Raw genomic sequence first — 27,614 nt, forward strand, 5'->3', positions numbered from 1 at the left:
AAAGTGCCCATTCATACCACAAAACAAGGCCATCAAGTATCTGGGGATCTACCTGTCACCCAGGCTTGGTACCTTGTTTGCAAAAAATTACCAAAACCTATACAATGAGCTAACTAAAGACCTAAATAGGTGGAATGATAAACTGATCTCGTGGTGGGGACGTATACAGGCAGTGAAAATGACTGTACTACCCAAAATTCTTTATATGCTCCAAACGGTGCCAATTGCACTACCTATCTTATTCCGCAATAAGCTACAGAAATTATTAAATAATTACATTTGGGGCAGAATTAAACCTAGGATCATTAAACCCACTATGTATGGGGCCACACGGGAGGGGGGACTGGGACTCCCCAACATTGAGATGTACTATAAAGCAAAATGCTTGCAAAGAATACTAGATTGGCATCGTAACGCTGAAAATAAAGCTTGGGTGACTCTGGATTCCCATATCTTGAGGACTCCCTCCCCTGGGGTGCTGTGCTGGGTGGAAAGAAAGAGCCGACCCCCTTGGATCAGGTCATATCCAATATACCACCATACTTTTGATATTTGGGACAGCACTATAGCATGCAATAGCCAAATATCATCCCTGAGATCCCCAATGTCCCCAGTTTCCCCTAATGCAGAATTACACGGGGGCTTGGAGCAAAAACTATCTAGGCAACTCGATTGGGAGATGGGTTATACGATACCTATAACCAGATTCCTAACTAATGGTAAACTAAGGCGAAGATCAGACCTTGACGGGGTATTGGGGGGCGCTTTCACGAAATGGCTGAAGTATTTCCAACTTCAGCACTTGTTGGCCATGTCCCCAGATAGGGAAAAACTAATTAGGCAGCCCACCATGTTTGAACAACAGTGTCTAGGAAGTCAACCATTATGCCATACTTTGGCATGGGCAAAGAGGGCACTGTCGCTCAACGAGTTGAGCATGGCCCCTAACTATAGAAGTAGATGGCACAGGGAATTAGGAGAGGAACTAAGTGAACAGGATTGGAAATATATCACACAGAATACTAGAAAGTCTTCGACTTCAGCTAAGACTTTGGAATTAAACTTCAAGGTCCTGACGCGATGGTACCTCACCCCAGCAAGAATAAAGACAATCTATCCGACAGCCTCTGATATGTGCTGGAGAGGGTGCGGTAACAGGGGAACCATGATACATATCTGGTGGTCCTGTGATAAACTACAACCATTCTGGTTACTAATAGGAAATTTTATCAAATTAATCAGCAATCAAAGCGCCGACTATCAAATCCAACCCACGACAGCCCTACTAAACCTACTCCCAAAATGTAGTTGCAAAATTAGGAGGAAACTAATACAGTTAGCTCTAAACACAGCCAAATCCCTGATAGCTTCTAACTGGAAATCACGGGTGGTACCCACATATAAGGCCTGGGAAACGTTAATGAACCATACAATCCAACTGGAAGAATATGGCTATTTTATAAGAAAGGACATGGAAATGTTTAATAACATAAAGTTTTACTGGGAAACACGAATGCACATACACTAAAACTTTGCATACGACATCAGACATACTATAAAAAGGGTGAGTGAAGTCTCTAAGACAGTTTAAAGGACGTTACATAAATATGTCAATTTAATCTTTAGCTGAAACGGACAGGATCAACTACAGCCCCTGCTTACTGATGATGACCAACTAATGTTTAGTTTTGAATTGATTGGTTTTATGTTCCTTGTTAGTTATAATAAGTTTTCTTAAAAGCATTTTAAAGAAAAAATTTTGGATGTTAATCTAAGCAAAGCGCAGAAGAACATGTTGATCTGTAATCAATGTAATTTTTTTTTTGTTTGTTTCTTTTTTTAATGCATTTCCATGTAATGTCTCATTTTTCATCCAATAAAAAATTATACAAAAAAAAAAAAAAAAAAAAGTATTCTCTATCTGAATCATGAAAAAAAAAATTGGGGTTTAATGTTCCTTTAACTGCTGACTTTATTCAGTAGATTCGGATGGCTGTGTATTACACTAGTATTGTACAGTATATTAGGTTTTAGGTTATATCACTCTGCTATGGGTATACATACATAATACTAGTCTAATACACAGCATATCCCACCTAACACATACCGAAATTCCGAATTTCGGAACCGAACCAAACCGAATCGAACCGAATTCAGCCGAATTTATTCTAATCCGAATAAATCCGAAACAAATTCATTCAAATTTTGCCTAATTCCAATCGATCCGAACCGAAATTCGAAAAAATCAGAATCAATCCGAACCGAAACAAATTTTTCGATCATGCACATATCTAGTTGGGATTAGCGCGGCTCTCCAGTGTGCTAGATATAAATATGTAACGCTACAGATAAACAGTTTCACGCCTAGCAAAGGAACATTTATATTAGTTTAACAAAAACAAATGTAAATGTTCCAAGAACTTTCAGTATTTGGTTCATTTAAACTGAAATGAATACCGAATAGCACGGCTGACGAATATACCTTAGTGCAGTATTAACACTACAGTAGCTATTCATTGAACATACAGTATATTAGATTGTGTATTATCTATAGAGTTGTTTTGCTGTCTTTTTAATTACATTTTGTGTACCTTGTCACAAGCTCTAGGGCTCTCATGTGCATACCCTTGTGTTTTACATATATATATATATATATAGTCAGTTTATAGTTACCAAATATATGTAAGGTAATTAGATAATGATACCACTCCTGTAAATATATAGTAGTTGTATATGCTAAGATATTCCTATAAAATAAGCAGAATTCATTTTATTTATATATATATATATATATACTGTATATATAATAAAACTATTTCAATATACGTTATATTTAAAGTGGTTACTGTTTGGTTTATTTGCATATTTCATTATACATATCTCATTATCTCATTATCTCCCCCTCACTCTATCTCACCCTCCCTCTCCCACTCTCCCTACCCCTTTTTCTAGCTCAACCCCCCACAAACCTTTTTCTCTCTCTCTTTCTCTCCTCTACCCCCCTCCCCCCTTTAGTTTTAACCCTGTGTAGGAGTTCCCAATTCCAGCCCTCTGGACTCAGACACAGGCCAGATGTTCAGCACATGTGATATAATTAGGTGCTATCTACACTGGTTTACCTAGATAGTCCTACAAAATCAGGCTTTTTAGTTGGTTCTGGTATTTTGAAGCAATGGTTTAGACAATTTAGATAAAGGGGTAATCGAGCATATCTTTAAAATGCTCTATTTCTGTTCAAAATTCTTTTTTACTATGGGTTTAACTCCCACATAGGCCCACATTTATATAATACAAACCTACAAGCGAAACTGTTAAAACAGGATCACAATATCAACAATAAGGTAACTTCTCTGGGGATGGAACTTTAACCCCTGCTAGATCAGCGCCATCTATGTCTACTATTATACAAAATTTATAATACTGTGAGCAGACAAGAAATCTGTCTGACTGCATTTGGAGCAAGCATTTATTATTGTATAATGCAATTCCGCCCCCTGCTCTGTTACGCAACTAATTGAGCGAGAGCAGGGCTTGTCAATCATCTTGGATGAATTTTAACTCCCCCCACCTGCAAGGTCTTAAAGGGCAAGTAAAACACCCCCTAACAGGCCAGATTTTCATTATAACTTAACTAAACCACAGGTGAAATAATCATCTGATCATAGTTACTAACCTGCTTTCACCCATCAGCTGATTATTTCACCTGTGCTCTAGCTCAACTATAATGAAAACCTGGCCTGTTGGGGGTACTTGAGGACCACGGTTGAGAAACACTGAGATAGAGCATGCAATTTCAAACAACTTTTCAATTTACTTCTCTTATCAATTTTGCTTTGTTTCTTAGCATCCTTTGTTAACCCTTTGAGTGCTAAGCACTTTCCCACCTGGGTGCTAAGGTTTTCTTAAAGGGATTTTTATTTAATATTTTTAAAAATATTTTTTTTTTACTTTTTTTAAATTTATTTCAGATCCCCAAGACTTATACCATTGGAAAGGTTAGGCGATTACCTTTCCAACGGTGGGTCTTGGGGGTCTGTAGCTGCTTAGATGCCTGAGATACAGGCTTCTAAGCAGCATGCCCCCTGCTCCTATATTTAACATTGTTAATGTTAAAAAAAGTTGCACGGTGACGTCATCACGTTTATTGCGCGTGACGTCACCACGCAAAACGGAAGCCCCGGCGATGCCTTTCATTATGCAGCACCGATCGCCGGGGTAGGAGCCCCCAGATCTCCATCAATTTGGGAGAGTGCTAGTGACGGCTCTGAGCCGTCATTAGCACCAGAGTGGGAAACTCTGTGACCGCTCAGAGCCGTCATTAGCACTCAAGGGGTTAAAGAGCATACCTAGGCAGGCTCAGGAGCAACAGTGCACTACTGGTAGCTAACTGGTGACTGGTCGCTGCACATTTAATTTATTTCTCCTGTCATTAGCTCACCAGACGTGTTTAGCTAGATCTCAGTATTGCATTGCTATTCCTGAGATTACTTTTCAACAAAGGATACCAAGAAAAAGAAGGACATTTGGCAATTTTATTAAATTGGAAAGTTTTTAAAACTGCATGCTATTTCTGAATCATTAAAGTTTAATTTTGACTTTACTGTCCCTTTAAGACTGTTGCTTTTTTAACTTATAGTTGCAGGCACATATGAGGGCCTATAAATTAAATCTGCAGCTAGGTAAATGGAACCTCTTGGAACACCCCTACTCTGCTCCAGATGAGCATACAGTCAGTGATTGGAATATATGCCACATATATATATATATTTACGGAGTATATATATATATAAATATATATTTATATATATACAGTATATATTATTTTCACATGCTCACCAGCTTTATGCTAATCTGTAGTGGCACAGGAGCACAAATTTGTCTATGTATTTAACGCCTTTGCTGGCTTTAAACACAATGTAAAAGAAAATAATTTGTTAAAAATAAAGGGTCAGATTACGAGTGGAGCGCTATTTAATGCTCCCACTCAAGCGTTAACTGCACTAGAAATTCTGTGCACGTCGGGTTGCCCTCATTATTTGAAAACTATTTTATAATATTATGTTTTTACATGTTTTCATGTATTAACTGCAAAACACTCCAATGCACTTATATGTATGTATGTATATATATATATATATATATATATATATATATATAAAAGTCCAACAATAACCTGCACAACGGAGCGCACAGATAATCCTCTGTTCTCTGGAAGTAAAGACGGCTCTGTTTGTAAAGGGGAGGGCGGGATATTTAAATCCCTTACTTACTGGCTATGGCAGCTGTTGGTTCAGCGTGTCTGTTTTTCACACGCCAAAGAGCAAAATCCATGATCCACAGAGAGAACCAAAATAAGCGCTTCAAAGCCAAGATTGATGAATAAAAAACTGTGTGTTTTATTAGGACATTTAAAAACAAAGAATGTCCACAAAGGACAAAAAGTAATCCAGGTTAGTGTAGCAGGCACACAGAGCAGACATGTTTCGTGCTCAGGTAGCACTTGATCACTGCTTACCTGTGCACCTGCAAAGGCCTGCCTTTTAATTACACAAATTTAAAGTGATACATTACACATTTCATTTAGACAACCTGAATAAGTGAATATCAAGAGTAAATCTGCATAGTTAATCTATGTATTATATATGGGAATATAGCAAACTTTGCAAAGAATTTATATTATGCTAGAATGCAAAGAAAACTGAATGGAAAATGTTTTTATATTAAATAGCAAATTTGTATATCTTAGTTTAAAGCTAGTCAAAGATGGAAAATTATATATAAAAAGAAACTGACATGAAGAGTAAATCTGCATAGTTAATCTATGTTTTATATATAGGAATATAGCAAATTTTGCAAATAATTGATATTATGTTGAAATACTTAGAAGACTAATGGAAAATGATTTTATATTGAAAAACAGATTTATGTATCTTAGTTTAATACTAGTCATTAAAGTAAAAAATTAAGTACAGTTATGGGCTGACTTTTGTAGGACTATCAAATTTTGCACTATCCTATAATTATAGTTTATTATACAAATAAATCTAAATCTCTTCTTTTGTTAATCCCTAAAGGATAACTAGTTTGTAAAGTCAGTATCCAAAAAACTTCTCTTTTGTCTAGCATCATTTCCCTATTTCCTCCTCTACTCCAAATAGGAACAAAATCTATGCCCTGCACCATTAGGGCATTAACATCCGCATTATGCTTTTCTTTGAAATGTCTCGCTACTGGAGTATCTGAACTCTCATCTTCTATGCTACGTAGGTGTTCTAAAAACCTTTCCTTGAGCGGCCTGGTGGTCTTACCTGTGTACTGCATGAAACAGATTTTACAGGTTAACAGATATATCACATGAGTAGTTGAACAGTTTATTGAATAGTTAATTTTGTGTTGTTTATGGGTTACTGACGATGTTATTACTTCTCCTTCTTTTACAAAATTACAGGTCCTACATATTGGCCTCCTACATTTGTGGAAGCCCCTTTTTCTTTGAAGCCAATTTTTGTTTGAAATAGGTTTAAGCTCAGAAGGAGATAAAAAGTTAGATAAAGTTTTACCTCTTTTTGATATAAAATTGCACCCTTCCTGCATGATTTCTTTAAGTATGGGATCAGAATATAATATAGGTATAGAACCTTGCACAATTTTACAAATTTTGTTGTATTCCAAACTATAGTTTGTAATGAATTTGAGTTTATTCTGATATTTGTCAGTATTTACATGTTGTTTCTTCCTATTCAAAAGATTTTTCCTTGGTATTTTATCCACTGTATTTTTAGCTTTTATTAATGTCTCATTTTTATAGCCTCTATCTTTAAGTCTCTCTAAGGCTATCTTTGCATGTTTTTGGTATTCATCCTCTGTCGTACAGTTTCTTTTAAGTCTAATTAGTTCTCCTTTAGGTATTGCATTAATAACATGTTTGGGGTGACATGAGTCATATTTTAAAGTGGTATTGCCTGCTGTTGGTTTCCTAAATAGTGTAGTGTTTATATTATTAGATTTATCATCGATAAAGATTGTCAAATCAAGGAAATTGACATTAGTTGTACTATAATGGCTTGTAAATTCAATGCCACATTCATTAGAGTTTAAGTATTGACAAAATTCCTCTATTTCAGAATCATTTCCATCATATATAAATAGCAGGTCATCTATGTATCGAAAAAATGATACGATACGTGATTTGTGAGGGTTTCTATCTCCAAAGACATGGGACAGCTCCCACCAACCCATGAAGAGGTTGGCATAGGAGGGGGCAAATTTAGCCCCCATAGCTGTCCCACGTCTCTGGAGATAGAAACTATTACCAAATTTAAAAAAATTATGTGTTAGCAAATACTCTATTGCATTAATCAGAAAGACCTTAGAAGGTGCTTCATAATTACTGTAATTGTCTAGAAAAAATTCTATTGCTTTTAAGCCCTTCTCATGTACTATTGAGGTGTACAAGGATGAGACATCTGATGTGATTAATCTGTAGGTTGGTTTCCATTGTATATTTTCTAGTTTTCTTAATAGTGCTGTTGTGTCTTGAATGTAGGATGGGAGATTACATACTAGTGGTTGCAAAAAAGAATCCACTAATTCTGAGAGTGATTCATTGAGTGAGTTGATGCCAGCTATTATGGGCCTTCCAGGAGGTAATACAGGATCTTTATGTATCTTTGGAAAATAATGAAAGATGGGTGTTACTGGAAATTCAGGGACAAGTGCTTCTTGTATTGACTGATTTATTATATTGTTGTTTCTGGCATAACACACTAAACTAGTCAGTTGTTCTTTAAATTTTTTAGTTGGATTCTCCTTTAATTTTACATATACATTTGTGTCAGTTAACTGTCTAGTAGCTTCAGCTAAATAGTCTTTTCTATTTAGCACGACCACATTGCCGCCCTTGTCTGACTGTCTAATGATTAATTCCTCATCTTTAGTTAAAGACTTCAATGCTTCCTTCTCTGCATATGTAAGGTTTGATTTTGGTCTGTATTTAGATTTAGTTGTATCTCTATTGTTTTCATCTAGAACTCTGAGTTTATTTTCAATGGTCTTTTGAAAAATGTCTAGGACTTTAGGTCTCATTTGTGTTGGATAAAAGGAACTTTTGTTCTTAATATGTTTAAGTGAAATCCCTTTTGTGTCTGGCAGATTTATGTATCTTAGTTTAATACTAGTCATTAAAGTAAAAAATTAAGTACAGTTATGGGCTGACTTTTGTAGGACTATCAAATTTTGCACTATCCTATAATTATAGTTTATTATACAAATAAATCTAAATCTCTTCTTTTGTTACAAGAAATATGCATGAACTCAGATGTTATCAATCTATCTTCTAAAAATCTGACTAGTTTAGAGACCTCTGTTCTATCAAAAGGACTTAACTTTGTTCCCACAAATCATTTCAACATGTTTGACACCATTTTAGATATTAATAGATTTGTGCGCAAAATTACTTTGCGTAGGCATTTTTATTCTGCTCAGGATAAAGATATGTCGCCAACTACTGATATGAGTGAAGATACAGTTAGCACTGATTACACTGAAATAGATAAGATGCATTTCACAGATTGGTGCAGTGTATATGACCTTCAAACACTTGAACAAGAAAATCACATAACTAAAATAGGGCTGCCAGACACAAAAGGGATTTCACTTAAACATATTAAGAACAAAAGTTCCTTTTATCCAACACAAATGAGACCTAAAGTCCTAGACATTTTTCAAAAGACCATTGAAAATAAACTCAGAGTTCTAGATGAAAACAATAGAGATACAACTAAATCTAAATACAGACCAAAATCAAACCTTACATATGCAGAGAAGGAAGCATTGAAGTCTTTAACTAAAGATGAGGAATTAATCATTAGACAGTCAGACAAGGGCGGCAATGTGGTCGTGCTAAATAGAAAAGACTATTTAGCTGAAGCTACTAGACAGTTAACTGACACAAATGTATATGTAAAATTAAAGGAGAATCCAACTAAAAAATTTAAAGAACAACTGACTAGTTTAGTGTGTTATGCCAGAAACAACAATATAATAAATCAGTCAATACAAGAAGCACTTGTCCCTGAATTTCCAGTAACACCCATCTTTCATTATTTTCCAAAGATACATAAAGATCCTGTATTACCTCCTGGAAGGCCCATAATAGCTGGCATCAACTCACTCAATGAATCACTCTCAGAATTAGTGGATTCTTTTTTGCAACCACTAGTATGTAATCTCCCATCCTACATTCAAGACACAACAGCACTATTAAGAAAACTAGAAAATATACAATGGAAACCAACCTACAGATTAATCACATCAGATGTCTCATCCTTGTACACCTCAATAGTACATGAGAAGGGCTTAAAAGCAATAGAATTTTTTCTAGACAATTACAGTAATTATGAAGCACCTTCTAAGGTCTTTCTGATTAATGCAATAGAGTATTTGCTAACACATAATTTTTTTAAATTTGGTAATAGTTTCTATCTCCAGAGACGTGGGACAGCTATGGGGGCTAAATTTGCCCCCTCCTATGCCAACCTCTTCATGGGTTGGTGGGAGCTGTCCCATGTCTTTGGAGATAGAAACCCTCACAAATCACGTATCGTATCATTTTTTCGATACATAGATGACCTGCTATTTATATATGATGGAAATGATTCTGAAATAGAGGAATTTTGTCAATACTTAAACTCTAATGAATGTGGCATTGAATTTACAAGCCATTATAGTACAACTAATGTCAATTTCCTTGATTTGACAATCTTTATCGATGATAAATCTAATAATATAAACACTACACTATTTAGGAAACCAACAGCAGGCAATACCACTTTAAAATATGACTCATGTCACCCCAAACATGTTATTAATGCAATACCTAAAGGAGAACTAATTAGACTTAAAAGAAACTGTACGACAGAGGATGAATACCAAAAACATGCAAAGATAGCCTTAGAGAGACTTAAAGATAGAGGCTATAAAAATGAGACATTAATAAAAGCTAAAAATACAGTGGATAAAATACCAAGGAAAAATCTTTTGAATAGGAAGAAACAACATGTAAATACTGACAAATATCAGAATAAACTCAAATTCATTACAAACTATAGTTTGGAATACAACAAAATTTGTAAAATTGTGCAAGGTTCTATACCTATATTATATTCTGATCCCATACTTAAAGAAATCATGCAGGAAGGGTGCAATTTTATATCAAAAAGAGGTAAAACTTTATCTAACTTTTTATCTCCTTCTGAGCTTAAACCTATTTCAAACAAAAATTGGCTTCAAAGAAAAAGGGGCTTCCACAAATGTAGGAGGCCAATATGTAGGACCTGTAATTTTGTAAAAGAAGGAGAAGTAATAACATCGTCAGTAACCCATAAACAACACAAAATTAACTATTCAATAAACTGTTCAACTACTCATGTGATATATCTGTTAACCTGTAAAATCTGTTTCATGCAGTACACAGGTAAGACCACCAGGCCGCTCAAGGAAAGGTTTTTAGAACACCTACGTAGCATAGAAGATGAGAGTTCAGATACTCCAGTAGCGAGACATTTCAAAGAAAAGCATAATGCGGATGTTAATGCCCTAATGGTGCAGGGCATAGATTTTGTTCCTATTTGGAGTAGAGGAGGAAATAGGGAAATGATGCTAGACAAAAGAGAAGTTTTTTGGATACTGACTTTACAAACTAGTTATCCTTTAGGGATTAACAAAAGAAGAGATTTAGATTTATTTGTATAATAAACTATAATTATAGGATAGTGCAAAATTTGATAGTCCTACAAAAGTCAGCCCATAACTGTACTTAATTTTTTACTTTAATGACTAGTATTAAACTAAGATACATAAATCTGTTTTTCAATATAAAATCATTTTCCATTAGTCTTCTAAGTATTTCAACATAATATCAATTATTTGCAAAATTTGCTATATTCCTATATATAAAACATAGATTAACTATGCAGATTTACTCTTCATGTCAGTTTCTTTTTATATATAATTTTCCATCTTTGACTAGCTTTAAACTAAGATATACAAATTTGCTATTTAATATAAAAACATTTTCCATTCAGTTTTCTTTGCATTCTAGCATAATATAAATTCTTTGCAAAGTTTGCTATATTCCCATATATAATACATAGATTAACTATGCAGATTTACTCTTGATATTCACTTATTCAGGTTGTCTAAATGAAATGTGTAATGTATCACTTTAAATTTGTGTAATTAAAAGGCAGGCCTTTGCAGGTGCACAGGTAAGCAGTGATCAAGTGCTACCTGAGCACGAAACATGTCTGCTCTGTGTGCCTGCTACACTAACCTGGATTACTTTTTGTCCTTTGTGGACATTCTTTGTTTTTAAATGTCCTAATAAAACACACAGTTTTTTATTCATCAATCTTGGCTTTGAAGCGCTTATTTTGGTTCTCTCTGTGGATCATATATATATATATATATATATATATGTATATGTATATTTGTGTGTGTGTACATATGAATTTATGTGTTTAAATACACATGAAAATACATAAATACATATGTACACACATATAAACACACACACATATATATATATATATATACACACATATATATCTATATATATACATTTATATTTTTAGACATATCTTTGAGCCTTCATAACTTTCGTGTGCAATATTTTTTATTATTATGAGTTATTATGAGTGTAGCTGTACTTTTGTATTTTTGATGTGTTTTGTGACACTTTTGTGTTTCGGGAAACAGTTAACCAAAGCTCTGATGACGTGGTAATCATTCTAGTGTAGATCACATTTACTTTCAACTTATAACACGAGCGTAAAACCGATGAGCGCAAAAAGCCGCAATTATTAAACTGCCACTCGTAATCTGACCCAAAATGGTCTGACAACATTTTTAGACAATGATTTATTTCTCTTTGATGTAGAGTTTGGAAAGTTAAATGACGAGGAAAGTCTGCCATTTCTCATTATGGAATTCCAAGGATGGAAGTGAGCTATTAACAGATCTCCTAGTGATGAGCAGGAGGAGGATATCCTAAATGAAAGGTGGAGCTGACCAGAGGTGAAATATAAGGAGGAACGGAATTAGGGAGCTTTGCATGTCAGAGACAGAATTTGACGTTTGTGGATGATATAGGGAGAAAGCCAAAGAATTTGCATAGAGAAATTGTTGCGTAATTCATTAAGTATGACACTGTGTAATTAGGTATGTCAGCTGAGACACTATTTATGCTGTCAGTGTGCATGATACAGTGCACAACAATATGGCATTTATTATATATATTTGTATTTATTATTTGTAAACCACACAATGGTATATAAGCATGTACATAGTGGTAACTGCATGCCCTAATAATACTTGTCTGTATAGTAGAACTGCAAGTATTTGCCAGCCAGCATCCACTGCCTCCCATTGTTTGTGCTGGGGAACCATGTTAAGAGACATACATCCTGATTGCTGGTGGAAGGTATGAGGACTAAGCTACAAGAAAGATCTTCCATCAATTAATTAGTACTGCTGCTCGTTAAGGAAGAGGGAGAGGCAGGGATGCATCCATCACATGTATCACACGAATATAGTGATGTTAATTAGCTGAGAGAGTTTAGTGTGCGGGCGAAGCAGTCATTACCATCCAGCTCACATGGTTGTTAACATTTTAATTACCTTTTCTGCTTCATTTAGGGAGGCCAGGGAAGTATGTGAGGGTTAATGCATTAAATCTATGAACGGTACCTATGACAGAATTAAGTTAATGTTGAAATATGGCAATAGATATGAGTGAGCTGTAGATGGCTGCTGAGGCTTTAAGGTGGGCTTTATATAGCATAAAAATAGCATAAAAGGTCTTTACTGTGGACTGCTACATGGTTAGAAGGTATTATGTAATTCCACAGTTCTATGGGTAGAGGGCGCTTATGAATAATACATGCTCTCCCAGTGCAACCATACAATATAAATTGGTTTTAAGATGTTGATGGACATATTATCTAATTGCACTGATGCGACTAGCACAGTGTTATAGTTTGTAAATAATTAAATTACAGGATCTATTTAATAAGTTTTGACCATCCTTTGAGATTTATTTATTTTTCTAGGGAATATCGCTCAGCTGAGTAATCATGTGTCCATGGTCTCTTATAGAACTGTGCTATACCTTTATTTCCCTCTCCAAACATACCAACATCAGTACTAATGGAAATAAAATCTAGCACTGTGTTAGACTGGGTGTAAAGAACAGGTGGCTGAATCTATAACATATATTTAAGGTATTATCTACTTGTGCCCCAAGACCTCTATCTGCAATACTTTGGATGAAGAGGTGACATTTGAGATCAAGGCAAATCCATTAATCTGGAGGTCTCTCTTTTATGTTCTTATGCATATTATAATTTAAAGGCTTAGTGAATATGCAGCTAATTATAAAATGTGTGCATAGTATGCATCATGTATGCTCATAGACTTAACCAAACACTTTGCTTATTGCATATATATATATATATAGTAAAAAAGAGAAACTGATAGAAGAGTATAGGGCGCAAATAATATCAATTAATTATAATGTATTGTAAATGTTCTATTGGTATGTAGAATAATATGTAGATGTTTAAAATGTCGAATTCTAGTTCAACTTGAGGAATAAGATATTGGGGCAGTATTTAATTACCACTATTCTTATCTCTTATATTCTAAAGATTGGGTCTCTCTAGTTGCGCCAGATGCACACTTCTCCTTCTCTTATATATATATATATACAGACTGCTGTGCAAAAGATTTAGGCAGGTGTGAAAAATGCTGTAGAGTAAGAATGCTTTTAAAATTAAAAATGTTAATAGTTTTTTATTTTTATCAATTAACAAAATGCAGAGACAGTTACAGATTTTTTTTTTGTACAGATGTATATAAAATAGTCTAAGAAATTAGGTTTTAATAGTCAATTTATAAAAGCTGTAACTTATTTTGAGCTTGCTGGAAATCACATTTGAAAACAGTGGGCATTAATTTGGAACTGCACTCTCACAAACCTCGTCAAATAATACCAGGGTGCAATGGTTCAAAATAATTTTTTTGCATGAAATAATTGCACTCTCTGGATTTGAAATTCACTCCAAAAATGTAATGTGACATTACGGGGCCTTCACCCCTTCCTCAGAGGAACTAGTGAAATTGCCAAAACGTCACATTACATTTTTGGAGTGAATTTCAAATCCAGAGAGTGCAATAATTTAATGATATATATATATATATATATATATATATATAAACAGCAGGTATGGTGCACCGACCAATCATCCGATTGTCTCCAATGTAGGTTTCACCTTGAAAAAGCCAAATGTGTCTGGTAAAACTTACGTCATAGACAATTGGATGGTTGGACTCATGTGTCACCAGGAGGGTTGGGACTCTTCTGAAAACAGAATCGCTTTCGGATAATGCTTTATTGTTAGGCGTTTTTGCTGTTCAGCGTGGTTTGTTCCTAGTAAAAGTCTCATTGACCTGAGTGATTTTTATTATATTAATAAATACTTTTAATTTACTACTTAAGTCCTTCCGGTCCTCTGTTTGTTGTACAAGGAGATATTACATAGGCTTTCTATACTAAGAGCTAAATCATAGCTCTTTTATGTGTGAGTACAATTTCATTCATTACCCTGATTGGATACCACAAAGAACTTTACTAATGTGCCTTTTTGCTCTTTTCTTTTAAGGGCATTACTAAAGAAGATCCCAGGACTGTGGATCCTAATTTTGTGCACTTTTTGGGCTAGATTGATCGTGAAAAGTCTGCTAGAGTTAAGCTTTTTGCGCTAGTTGGGTTGCGTTCATATAAGTTCCAAAAAACGTATTTTGTGCTAGCGGTAACCTGAATAGCAAAAAAATCCTAACAAGTTTTTGTGTGCATATATTCCCCTATAGAAATCAATGGAGAAAAAAAAGTATAAAAAATGTTAACACCCGAGATTGTGCAAACATGATCGCAAACAACATAGCATATTCACATTAGCAAATCTGAAATATTTACAGTGAATACATAGTTACAATCTTTATTAAATATGAATATTGCATAAATATGTTTTTATATGAATAAAACTTAACTTTTAATGGAACTCTTTAAAAACGGTATCAAAATACCCATGCATTAAAAACTATTAAAATAGAAACAGTATGCGCTGCTAGGAAACCCTAGGAATCTGTACTAATCAAGACTTATAACGAAAAATACCAGAACAGCTTGACATATTCACATTAACTGAGTAGTACAAATTTGACTTAGAGGCCCATTGAAGCACACTCAGCTAGTTAAAAAGATCCCTCAAATACAGACTATGATTTTTTGTGCCTCACAAAGGTGGGTAATACTTGGGGATGGGTTAGCCTAATCTCTTGCTGAGTGGAATGCCACAATTATTGTATAAAAAAGGTATAAGGCATAGTCATACTCCAGATTACAGTACACCATTGAAAAGTAGAAAACCAATACAACATGACATTATCCAAGGGGTTTTCCAGCCGGTGAATGCCTGCTGTGCGTTTCACCTCAGCTTTCTCAAAGGCACGAACAGCCTCAACATTATCAGGTAGCATTAATCACAGATACCCTCCCCCCGTGGGCATGGGGGGGAGGGTATCAATCAGCTAATAGGATTAGAGCTGCTCAAATCCTATTGGTTGTTCCAATCAGCCAATAGGATTTGAGCAGCTCTCATTCTATTGGCTGTTCCAATCAGCCAATAGGATGAGAGCTCAATCCTATTGGCTGATTGGAACAGCCAATAGGATGAGCGCTGCTCAAATCTTTCAGCCAATAGGAATGCAAGGGACGCCATCTTGGATGACATCTCTTGCATTGAAGTTCCAGTTTATGGCTCGACCGTATGAAGAGGATGCTCAGCACCGGATGTCTTCAGGATGGACCCACTCCGTGCCGGATGGATGAAGATAGAAGATGCCGTCTGGAAGAAGACTTCTTGCTGCCTGGATGAGGACTTCGCTGGCTGGATAAAGATCAAATAGGCCGCCTGGATGAAGACTTCTTGTCGGCTGGATGGATCCTTCAAGCGGGACTTCAATAACTGTAAGTGCATCGTCGGGGGTTAGTGTTAGGTTTATTTAAGGTTTTTTTGGGTGTGTTTTATTTTTAGATTAGGTTCTGGGCATGTACAATAGCTAAATGCCCTTTAAAGGGCAATGCCCATACAAATGCCCTTTTCAGGGCAATGGGGAGCTTAGGTTATTTTAGATAGTTTTTTTTATTTGGGGGGTTGATTGGTTGGGTGGTGGGTTTTACTGCTGGGGGGTGTTTGTATTTGTTTTACAGGTAAAAGAGCTGATTTCTTTGGGGCAATGCCCCACAAAAGGCCCCTTTAAGGGCCATTGGTAATTTATTGTAGGCTAGGGTTTTTTTATTTGGGGGGGCTTTTAGGTGTAATTTATTTTTGATAATGTGGTTTTTTATTTTTCGTAATTTAATGTTTGTCTGTTTTTTGTAACTTAGTGGGTTTTTTTTCTGTAATTTAGTAATTTGTTATAAGGTTTAATAGTATATTTAATTAATTTGAGTAGGGTTAGGGGTTTTTAATATGTAATTTAGTTAATTTAATTGGTAGTTTAATTTAATTGTAGTATAATAGTTAGGGTAGGTTAATTAATATTTTAAAATAATTTATTTTAATTTTAAGTTGTTATGTTTAGGGGATTAATAGCTTAATTTAGTTTATGGCGATGTGGGGGGCTGACGGTTTAGGGGTTAATAGGTTTAGTTAGTGGTAGTGATGTGGGAGGCCAGAGGTTTAGGAGTTAATACTTTTATTTAGGTTGCGGCGGGGACGGGGAGCGGTGGGATAGGGGTTAATAACTTTATTTATGTTACGGCGTTGTCGAGGAGATGCGGGATAGGGGTTAAACATTTTAGTATAGTGGCGGCGTTTAGTGACAGGGTATAAATAAAGTTTGGAAAAAGCCGAATAGACGCAAGATCGATGACTTCTAGTTAACAAAATCCGATGCTCATCGCCCTGTACTTGGTGCGTGTCTTTTTGCCGGCTTTTTTCATAACTAAGGACAGCGTATTGAGATACGCGGCCCGCGATGTTAGGCGATGTTAGGCGAGCGCATTGGTGCCGGCGAATGCCACAAAGATAAGGCTTTGATAAATATCCCCCTGATTGCATATCACTCAGCCATCAAACCTTTATGCAAATGCTCATAACTATAGCAGAAACTATATTACTTTTTTTTTATATCTACAAGGATCCCAAACTTTATGTACAAAATTATTAATACACCTACTACTGGTAGCAGTTGTGTGATCTCAAATCTGCCTTTAACAAATTATTTTTTCTTTTGGCATATCTCACATTAGACACTACCATCTACCATCCCCTCCTTGGTGTAATACAACTACTTAAAAAATACATAAATAAATAAAAATAGCCAAAATGTAAATGACTAGAATTTAGAAGTGTATAACTATGGCAATATAAAAAGTAGACATTAAAGGGACAGTCAACCCAAAATGTCTTCTCACTCATACATAGAGTTTCGATTATTATTTTTCAATGTAGCCCAATTTTCAACAATATTTCGTTAGCATGATGTAAAAAGACTTACTATTTTCGTCTCTGCTGTTCCAAAATGTCCGCCTGCCCTCGCTTTTCGATTCTACACACTCCCGGAGTTTGCGCATGCGCAATGCACCGATTTTCGTCAAGGGGGTACTTTTGAATCCGAAACTGAGGGTAACCGCTCAATACACAGCGGTTTCATATGTGAGACGTACGATTGTGCTTTCCTTGATCAGGACTCGGTCATACTCATTCCCAGCCAGAGCTGTTCCCAGATTGGACTATAAACACCAATTATATGGTATGTGAATTGTCCAAAATACTAAATTGGGATTTTTTTTTTTTATTAATAATCTTTATTAGCAGTATTTATTTCATGGACTTATAAGTTGCATAGTTATCGCCTCATATGATAAGCTTATAACAGTGTAAGTCTAAGTGCTTCTTACAAAAGTAGACAATGCAATAAAAGTGATGATTTATGTTATACTTTTAATAAGGCCACAGATTCCAAGACTTTTAAAGTTTCTTTTTTAAAACTTTGGGATATATAACAATGCAACGTATAAGTCCATGACAGTTGCATGAAATAAATACTGCTAATAAAGATTATTAATAAAAAAATAAAATCCCAATTTAGTATTTTGGACAATTCACATACCATATAATTGGTGTTTGTAGTCCAATCTGGGAACAGCTCTGGCTGGGAATGAGTATGACCGAGACCTGATCAAGGAAAGCACAATCATACGTCTCACATATGAAACTGCTGTGTACAGAGCGGTTACTTTCAGTTCTGGATTCAAAAATACCCCCTTGATGAAAATCGGCGCTTGCGCATGCGCAAACTCCGGGAGCGTGTAGAATCGACTGGTGACAAAATAGGGGAGGGGGCAGGCGGACATTTTGGAACAGCAGAGACGAAAATAGTTAGTCTTTTTACATGCTAACGAAATATTGTTGAAAATTGTGCTACATTGAAAAATAATAATTGTTTGAAACTCTATATGTATAAGTGAGAAGCCATTTTGGGTTGACTGTCCCTTTAAGGGCATATATGACAAAACAATAAAATTACACTAAAACTTTGAGGATGCAAAATACTTAAAAGGGATCTCCAAGAAAGAAATAATGAAAGGAAAACATCTTCTGAGTGGTATTGAAAAGTGCAGACAATATAAAATCTTTCTGTGTAACGAGTGTTTGAGCTGGGAAATAGGCCTTATAGCAATATATTAAACAAAAGTTAAAAAGATGTAAAGAGACATAAAAGTGCAAAAATAAATGTTAGTTCATTTTATTATTGCACTATTGTTTGCATATAACAAAGTATTTAATCCTTGCAAAGGGATTAAACACATAGTTAAAGTAAGCTCCAGAGCAGTAATGCACTACTGAGAAATAGCTGAACACATTTGGTGAGCGAGTGACAAGAGACAAATGTGCAGAACCACCAATAACCAGCAAGCTCCCAGCAGTGCATTTCTGCTGCTGAGGATATGTACATATGCTTTTCAACAGAGGAAACCAAGCAAAGTACATTTGATAACAGAAATGAATTTAAAAGTGCCTTAAAATGACATGCGCTACCTGAATCATAAAAATTGTAATTGTGACTTTCATGTCCCTTTAAGGAACTATATGCAAAAAGTAGATCACGCTCTGCAGGTTCTATAAAAGTTGATACCATCAAGTTTTTCTTCTTCTTCTTCTTTTTCTTCTTCTTCTTCTTCTTCTTCTTAATATATACAACGTCCTGTCCTTGCCGGCGTGGTCGTGGGAGGAGGAGGATTACTTTCACCTCTTCTCCTGTTAGATTCCCGTTGTGCTGTGACATCACCCTTATACGCTGTGTAAAGCATACTTTTAAATTTATTTTGGAACTGCTGCATCCTTTCCGACTTGCGGGAATTCGGTAACATTTCAGGCACTTTATGCTTATATCGGTGGTCTAGTAGCATGGAGACCCAGTACAGGTCGTTCTCCTTCAGCCTTTTTATACGAGGGTCCCTCAACAGGCACAACAGCATGAAAGGCCCCATTTGCACAAGGTTGTATGCCGAGCTACTCATGTCCCGTTCCTCGTCCTCAGTGATCTCACTGAAGGTATCTTCTTCCCCCCAGCCACGTACAACACCACGGGTACCAGATAGGTGACAATGAGCACCCTGGGATGCCTGTTGTGGTTGGTCTTCCTCCTCCTCCTCAAAGCCACATTCCTCCTCTGACTCCTCTTCCTCACAATCCTCTTCCAGCGTTGCCGCAGGTCCAGCAAGCGATGCTGATAAGGCTGTTTCTGGTGGTGATGGTGACCACAACTCCTCTTCCTCTTCACGCTCATCTACGGCCTGATCCAGCACTCTTCGCAGGGCACGCTCCAGGAAGAAAACAAATGGTATGATGTCGCTGATGGTGCCTTCGGTGCGACTGACTAGGTTTGTCACCTCCTCAAAAGGACGCATGAGCCTACAGGCATTGCGCATGAGCGTCCAGTAACGTGGCAAAAAAAATCCCAGCTCCGTAGAGGCTGTCCTAGCACCCCGGTCATACAAATAGTCGTTAACGGCTTTTTCTTGTTGGATCAGGCGGTTGAACATTAGGAGTGTTGAATTCCAACGTGTCGGGCTGTCGCAAATCAAGCGCCTCACTGGCATGTTGTTTCGCCGCTGGATATCTGAAAAGTGCGCCATGGCCGTGTAGGAATGCCTGAAATGGCCACACACCTTCCTGGCCTGCTTCAGGACGTCCTGTAAGCCTGGGTACTTATGCACAAATCGTTGTACGATCAGATTACACACATGTGCCATGCACGGCACATGTGTCAACTTGCCCAATTTCAATGCCATCACCAAATTTCTTCCGTTGTCACTAACCACTTTGCCGATCTCCAGTTGGTGCGGAGTCAGCCACTGATCCACCTGTGCGTTCAGGGCAGACAGGAGTGCTGGTCCGGTGTGACTCTCTGCTTTCAGGCAAGTCAACCCCAAGACGGCGTGACACTGCCGTATCCGGGATGTGGAATAGTACCTGGGGAGCTGGAGGGGTGCCGTTGATGTGGAGCAAGATGCAGCAGCAGAAGAGGACTCAGCCGAGGAAGAGGATGGAGTAGGAGGAGTAGAGGAGGTGGCAGCAGGCCTGCCTGCAAGTCGTGGCGGTGTCACCAACTCCTCCTCTGCAGAGCCACGCATTCCATGCTTGGCAGCCGTCAGCAGGTTTACCCAATGCGCAGTGTAGGTGATATACCTGCCCTGACCATGCTTTGCAGACCAGGTATCAGTGGTCAGATGGACCCTTGCCCCAACACTGTGTGCCAGACATGCCATTACTTCCTTTTGCACAATCGAGTACAAGTTGGGGATTGCCTTTTGTGCAAAGAAATTTCGACCGGGTATCTTCCACTGCGGTGTCCCAATAGCTACAAATTTTTGAAACGCCTCAGACTCCACCAGCTTGTATGGTAAAAGCTGGCGGGCTAAGAGTTCAGACAAGCCAGCTGTCAGATGCCAGGCAAGGGGGTGACTTTGTGACATTGGCTTCTTACGCTCAAACATGTCCTTGACAGACACCTGACTGTGGGCAGATGAGCAGGAACTGCTCAAGGCGAGAGACGGAGTGGCGGATGGTTGAGAGGGGGCAAGGAGGACAGCAGTGGTTGACGTGGCTGAAGATGCTGGACCAGGAGGAGGATGGCAGCTTTGAGTTTGTGTGCTGCTTGTACTCATGTGTTGATCCCATAGGCGTTTGTGATGTGCGATCATGTGCCTTCGCAAAGCAGTTGTACCTAGGTGGGTGTTGGACTTCCCACGACTCAGTTTCTTTTGGCACAGGTTGCAAATGGCATCGCTGTTGTCAGAGGCAGACACACAAAAAAAATGCCACACTGCTGAGCTCTGCAATGACGGCATTCTGGTGGTGGCAACAGCATGCGTTGATTGGCGTGCTGTCTGGCTGACCCCGGGTGCCGATGCATGCTGTCTGACTGTGCCACTAGCTCCTTGCGATGACCTCCCCCTGCTTCCAACTCGTTTCCTCCTCCTCTCTGTCTCCCCATCTGAACTTTCCCCCTGTTCTTCTTCTAGCGGGCACCCACGTGACATCCACGGACGCATCGTCATCATCAACCGCTTCACTTGTATCTGACAACTCAGCAAAGGAAGCAGCAGCGGGTACCGATGCATGCTGTCTGACTGTGCCACTAGCTCCTTGCGATGACCTCCCCCTGCTTCCAACTCGTTTCCTCCTCCTCTCTGTCTCCCCATCTGAACTTTCCCCCTGTTCTTCTTCTCTTCTAGCGGGCACCCTTGTGACATCCATGGACGCATCGTCATCATCAACCACTTCACTTGTATCTGACAACTCAGCAAAGAAAGCAGCAGCGGGTACAACATCATCATCATCACACCGTACGTCCATGTGTGTAATGCTGCCTGACTGAGACATATCCCTGTTATCTACATCCTCTGTCAATAATGGTTGCGCATCCACTATCACTCATTTCTTCCAACTGATGTGTAAATAACTCCTCTGACAGATCAAGTGAAGCGGCTGTGGTGCTAGTGTTGGTGGTGGCGGCAGGCGGGCGAGTGGTAACTTGAGAGGTGCCCGAAGCTAAGCTGGAGGAGGATGGTGCGTCAAGGTTCCGAGCGGACGCTGTAGAAGATTGGGTGTCCTGTGTTAGCCAGTCAACTATGTCCTCAGAACTGTTCGAGTTCAGGGTACGTGGCCTCTGAACACTGGGCATTATTCTAGGGCCAAGGGAATCACAGCACCACGACCGCGACGGCCCCTGCGGGGTGGCCTGCCTCTGCCTGTCATTTTTTTTTCGATTAGTGGTACTATGCGTGCAAGCTACTGTGACAACAGATATGAGTGGCACTGTGCACTGGCAGAAGTTGGCAGAGTAGACGCTGTAGGCTTGACACACACGCTTGCAGACAACTAACTGCTATTCAATCTATTACAGTCAAAATTGTATTTTTTTTTTTTTAAATGTACACTACTGTTACACCAGATATGAGCAGATATGAGTTGCACTGGTGTGACACTGTGCCCTGGCAGGCCCTGAAACGCACACGCGTGAAGGAAACTGACTGCTATTATTTCTCAGTCAAAAAAGTGTTTTTTTTTTTTAAATGTACACTACTGTTACACCAGATATGAGTTGCACTGGGGTGACACTGTGCCCTGGCAGGCACTGAAAAGCACACGCGTGAAGGAAACTCACTGCTATTATTTAACAGTCAAAAAAGTGTTGTTTTTTTAATTGTACACTACTGTTACACCAGATATGAGTTGCACTGGGGTGACACTGTGCCCTGGCAGGCACTGAAACGCACACGCGTGAAGGAAACTGACTGCTATTATTTCACAGTCAAAAAAGTGTTGTTTTTTTTAAATGTACACTACTGTTACACCAGATATGAGTTGCACTGGGGTGACACTGTGCCCTGGCAGGCATTGAAACGCACACATGTGAAGGAAACTGACTGCTATTATTTCACAGTCAAAAAAGTGTCGTTTTTTTTTTCAATGTACACTACTGTTACACCAGATATGAGTTGCACTGGGGTGACACTGTGCCCTGGCAGGCACTGAAACGCACACGTGTGAATGACACTGACTGCTATTATTTCACAGTCAAAAAAGTGTTGTTGTTTTTTAAATGTACACTACTGTTACACCAGATATGAGTTGCACTGGGGTGACACTGTGCCCTGGCAGGCAGGCACTGAAACGCACACGTGTGAAGGAAACTGACTGCTATTATTTCTCAGTCAAAAAAGTGTTTTTTTTTTTTAAATGTACACTACTGTTACACCAGATATGAGTTGCACTGGGGTGACACTGTGCCCTGGCAGGCACTGAAACGCACACGCGTGAAGGAAACTCACTGCTATTATTTCACAGTCAAAAAAGTGTTGTTTTTTTAATTGTACACTACTGTTACACCAGATATGAGTTGCACTGGGGTGACACTGTGCCCTGGCAGGCACTGAAACGCACACGCGTGAAGGAAACTGACTGCTATTATTTCACAGTCAAAAAAGTGTTGTTTTTTTTAAATGTACACTACTGTTACACCAGATATGAGTTGCACTGGGGTGACACTGTGCCCTGGCAGGCATTGAAATGCACACATGTGAAGGAAACTGACTGCTATTATTTCACAGTCAAAAAAGTGTCGTTTTTTTTTTCAATGTACACTACTGTTACACCAGATATGAGTTGCACTGGGGTGACACTGTGCCCTGGCAGGCACTGAAACGCACACGTGTGAATGACACTGACTGCTATTATTTCATAGTCAAAAAAGTGTTGTTGTTTTTTAAATGTACACTACTGTTACACCTTGCACTGGGGTGACACTGTGCCCTGGCAGGCAGGCACTGAAACGCACACGTGTGAAGGAAACTGACTGCTATTATTTAACACAGTCAAAAAAGTGTTTTTTTTTTTAAATCTACACTACTGTTACACCAGATATGAGTTGCACTGGGGTGACACTGTGCCCTGGCAGGCAGGCAGGCAGGCACTGAAACGCACACGTGTGAAGGAAACTGACTGCTATTATTTAACACAGTCAAAAAAGTGGTTTTTTTTTAAATCTACACTACTGTTACACCAGATATGAGTTGCACTGGGGTGACACTGTGCCCTGGCAGGCAGGCACTGAAACGCACACGTGTGAAGGAAACTGACTGCTATTATTTAACACAGTCAAAAAAGTTTTTTTTTTTTTAAATCTACACTACTGTTACACCAGATATGAGTTGCACTGGGGTGACACTGTGCCCTGGCAGGCAGGCACTGAAACGCACACGTGTGAAGGAAACTGACTGCTATTATTTAACACAGTCAAAAAAGTGTTGTTTTTTTTTAAATGTACACTACTGTTACACCAGATATGAGTTGCACTGGGGTGACACTGTGCCCTGGCAGGCACTGAAACGCACACGTGTGAAGGAAACTCACTGCTATTATTTCACAGTCAAAAAAGTGTTGTTTTTTTAATTGTACACTACTGTTACACCAGATATGAGTTGCACTGGGGTGACACTGTGCCCTGGCAGGCACTGAAACGCACACGCATGAAGGAAACTGACTGCTATTATTTCACAGTCAAAAAAGTGTTGTTTTTTTTAAATGTACACTACTGTTACACCAGATATGAGTTGCACTGGGGTGACACTGTGCCCTGGCAGGCATTGAAATGCACACATGTGAAGGAAACTGACTGCTATTATTTCACAGTCAAAAAAGTGTCGTTTTTTTTTTCAATGTACACTACTGTTACACCAGATATGAGTTGCACTGGGGTGACACTGTGCCCTGGCAGGCACTGAAACGCACACGTGTGAATGACACTGACTGCTATTATTTCACAGTCAAAAAAGTGTTGTTGTTTTTTAAATGTACACTACTGTTACACCAGATATGAGTTGCACTGGGGTGACACTGTGCCCTGGCAGGCAGGCACTGAAACGCACATGTGTGAAGGAAACTGACTGCTATTATTTCTCAGTCAAAAAAGTGTTTGTTTTTTTAAATGTACACTACTGTTACACCAGATATGAGTTGCACTGGGGTGACACTGTGCCCTGGCAGGCACTGAAACGCACACGCGTGAAGGAAACTCACTGCTATTATTTCACAGTCAAAAAAGAGTTGTTTTTTTAATTGTACACTACTGTTACACCAGATATGAGTTGCACTGGGGTGACACTGTGCCCTGGCAGGCACTGAAACGCACACACGTGAAGGAAACTGACTGCTATTATTTCACAGTCAAAAAAGTGTTGTTTTTTTTAAATGTACACTACTGTTACACCAGATATGAGTTGCACTGGGGTGACACTGTGCCCTGGCAGGCATTGAAACGCACACATGTGAAGGAAACTGACTGCTATTATTTCACAGTCAAAAAAGTGTCGTTTTTTTTTCAATGTACACTACTGTTACACCAGATATGAGTTGCACTGGGGTGACACTGTGCCCTGGCAGGCACTGAAACGCACACGTGTGAATGACACTGACTGCTATTATTTCACAGTCAAAAAAGTGTTGTTGTTTTTTAAATGTACACTACTGTTACACCTTGCACTGGGGTGACACTGTGCCCTGGTAGGCAGGCACTGAAACGCACACGTGTGAAGGAAACTGACTGCTATTATTTAACACAGTCAAAAAAGTGTTTTTTTTTTTAAATCTACACTACTGTTACACCAGATATGAGTTGCACTGGGGTGACACTGTGCCCTGGCAGGCAGGCAGGCAGGCACTGAAACGCACACGTGTGAAGGAAACTGACTGCTATTATTTAACACAGTCAAAAAAGTGGGTTTTTTTTTAAATCTACACTACTGTTACACCAGATATGAGTTGCACTGGGGTGACACTGTGCCCTGGCAGGCAGGCACTGAAACGCACACGTGTGAAGGAAACTGACTGCTATTATTTAACAGTCAAAAAAGTTTTTTTTTTTTTAAATCTACACTACTGTTACACCAGATATGAGTTGCACTGGGGTGACACTGTGCCCTGGCAGGCAGGCACTGAAACGCACACGTGTGAAGGAAACTGACTGCTATTATTTAACACAGTCAAAAAAGTGTTGTTTTTTTTTTAAATGTACACTACTGTTACACCAGATATGAGTTGCACTGGGGTGACACTGTGCCCTGGCAGGCACTGAAACGCACACGTGTGAAGGAAACTCACTGCTATTATTTCACAGTCAAAAAAGTGTTGTTTTTTTAATTGTACACTACTGTTACACCAGATATGAGTTGCACTGGGGTGACACTGTGCCCTGGCAGGCACTGAAACGCACACGCATGAAGGAAACTGACTGCTATTATTTCACAGTCAAAAAAGTGTTGTTTTTTTTAAATGTACACTACTGTTACACCAGATATGAGTTGCACTGGGGTGACACTGTGCCCTGGCAGGCATTGAAATGCACACATGTGAAGGAAACTGACTGCTATTATTTCACAGTCAAAAAAGTGTCGTTTTTTTTTTCAATGTACACTACTGTTACACCAGATATGAGTTGCACTGGGGTGACACTGTGCCCTGGCAGGCACTGAAACGCACACGTGTGAATGACACTGACTGCTATTATTTCACAGTCAAAAAAGTGTTGTTGTTTTTTAAATGTACACTACTGTTACACCAGATATGAGTTGCACTGGGGTGACACTGTGCCCTGGCAGGCAGGCACTGAAACGCACATGTGTGAAGGAAACTGACTGCTATTATTTCTCAGTCAAAAAAGTGTTTGTTTTTTTAAATGTACACTACTGTTACACCAGATATGAGTTGCACTGGGGTGACACTGTGCCCTGGCAGGCACTGAAACGCACACGCGTGAAGGAAACTCACTGCTATTATTTCACAGTCAAAAAAGAGTTGTTTTTTTAATTGTACACTACTGTTACACCAGATATGAGTTGCACTGGGGTGACACTGTGCCCTGGCAGGCACTGAAACGCACACACGTGAAGGAAACTGACTGCTATTATTTCACAGTCAAAAAAGTGTTGTTTTTTTAAATGTACACTACTGTTACACCAGATATGAGTTGCACTGGGGTGACACTGTGCCCTGGCAGGCATTGAAACGCACACATGTGAAGGAAACTGACTGCTATTATTTCACAGTCAAAAAAGTGTCGTTTTTTTTTCAATGTACACTACTGTTACACCAGATATGAGTTGCACTGGGGTGACACTGTGCCCTGGCAGGCACTGAAACGCACACGTGTGAATGACACTGACTGCTATTATTTCACAGTCAAAAAAGTGTTGTTGTTTTTTAAATGTACACTACTGTTACACCTTGCACTGGGGTGACACCGTGCCCTGGCAGGCAGGCACTGAAACGCACACGTGTGAAGGAAACTGACTGCTATTATTTAACACAGTCAAAAAAGTGTTGTTTTTTTTAAATCTACGCTACTGTTACACCAGATATGAGTTGCACTGGGGTGACACTGTGCCCTGGCAGGCAGGCAGGCACTGAAACGCACACGTGTGA

This window comes from Bombina bombina, chromosome 3 (genome assembly GCF_027579735.1).
Source record: "Bombina bombina isolate aBomBom1 chromosome 3, aBomBom1.pri, whole genome shotgun sequence".
Classification (NCBI taxonomy): Eukaryota; Metazoa; Chordata; class Amphibia; order Anura; family Bombinatoridae; genus Bombina; species Bombina bombina.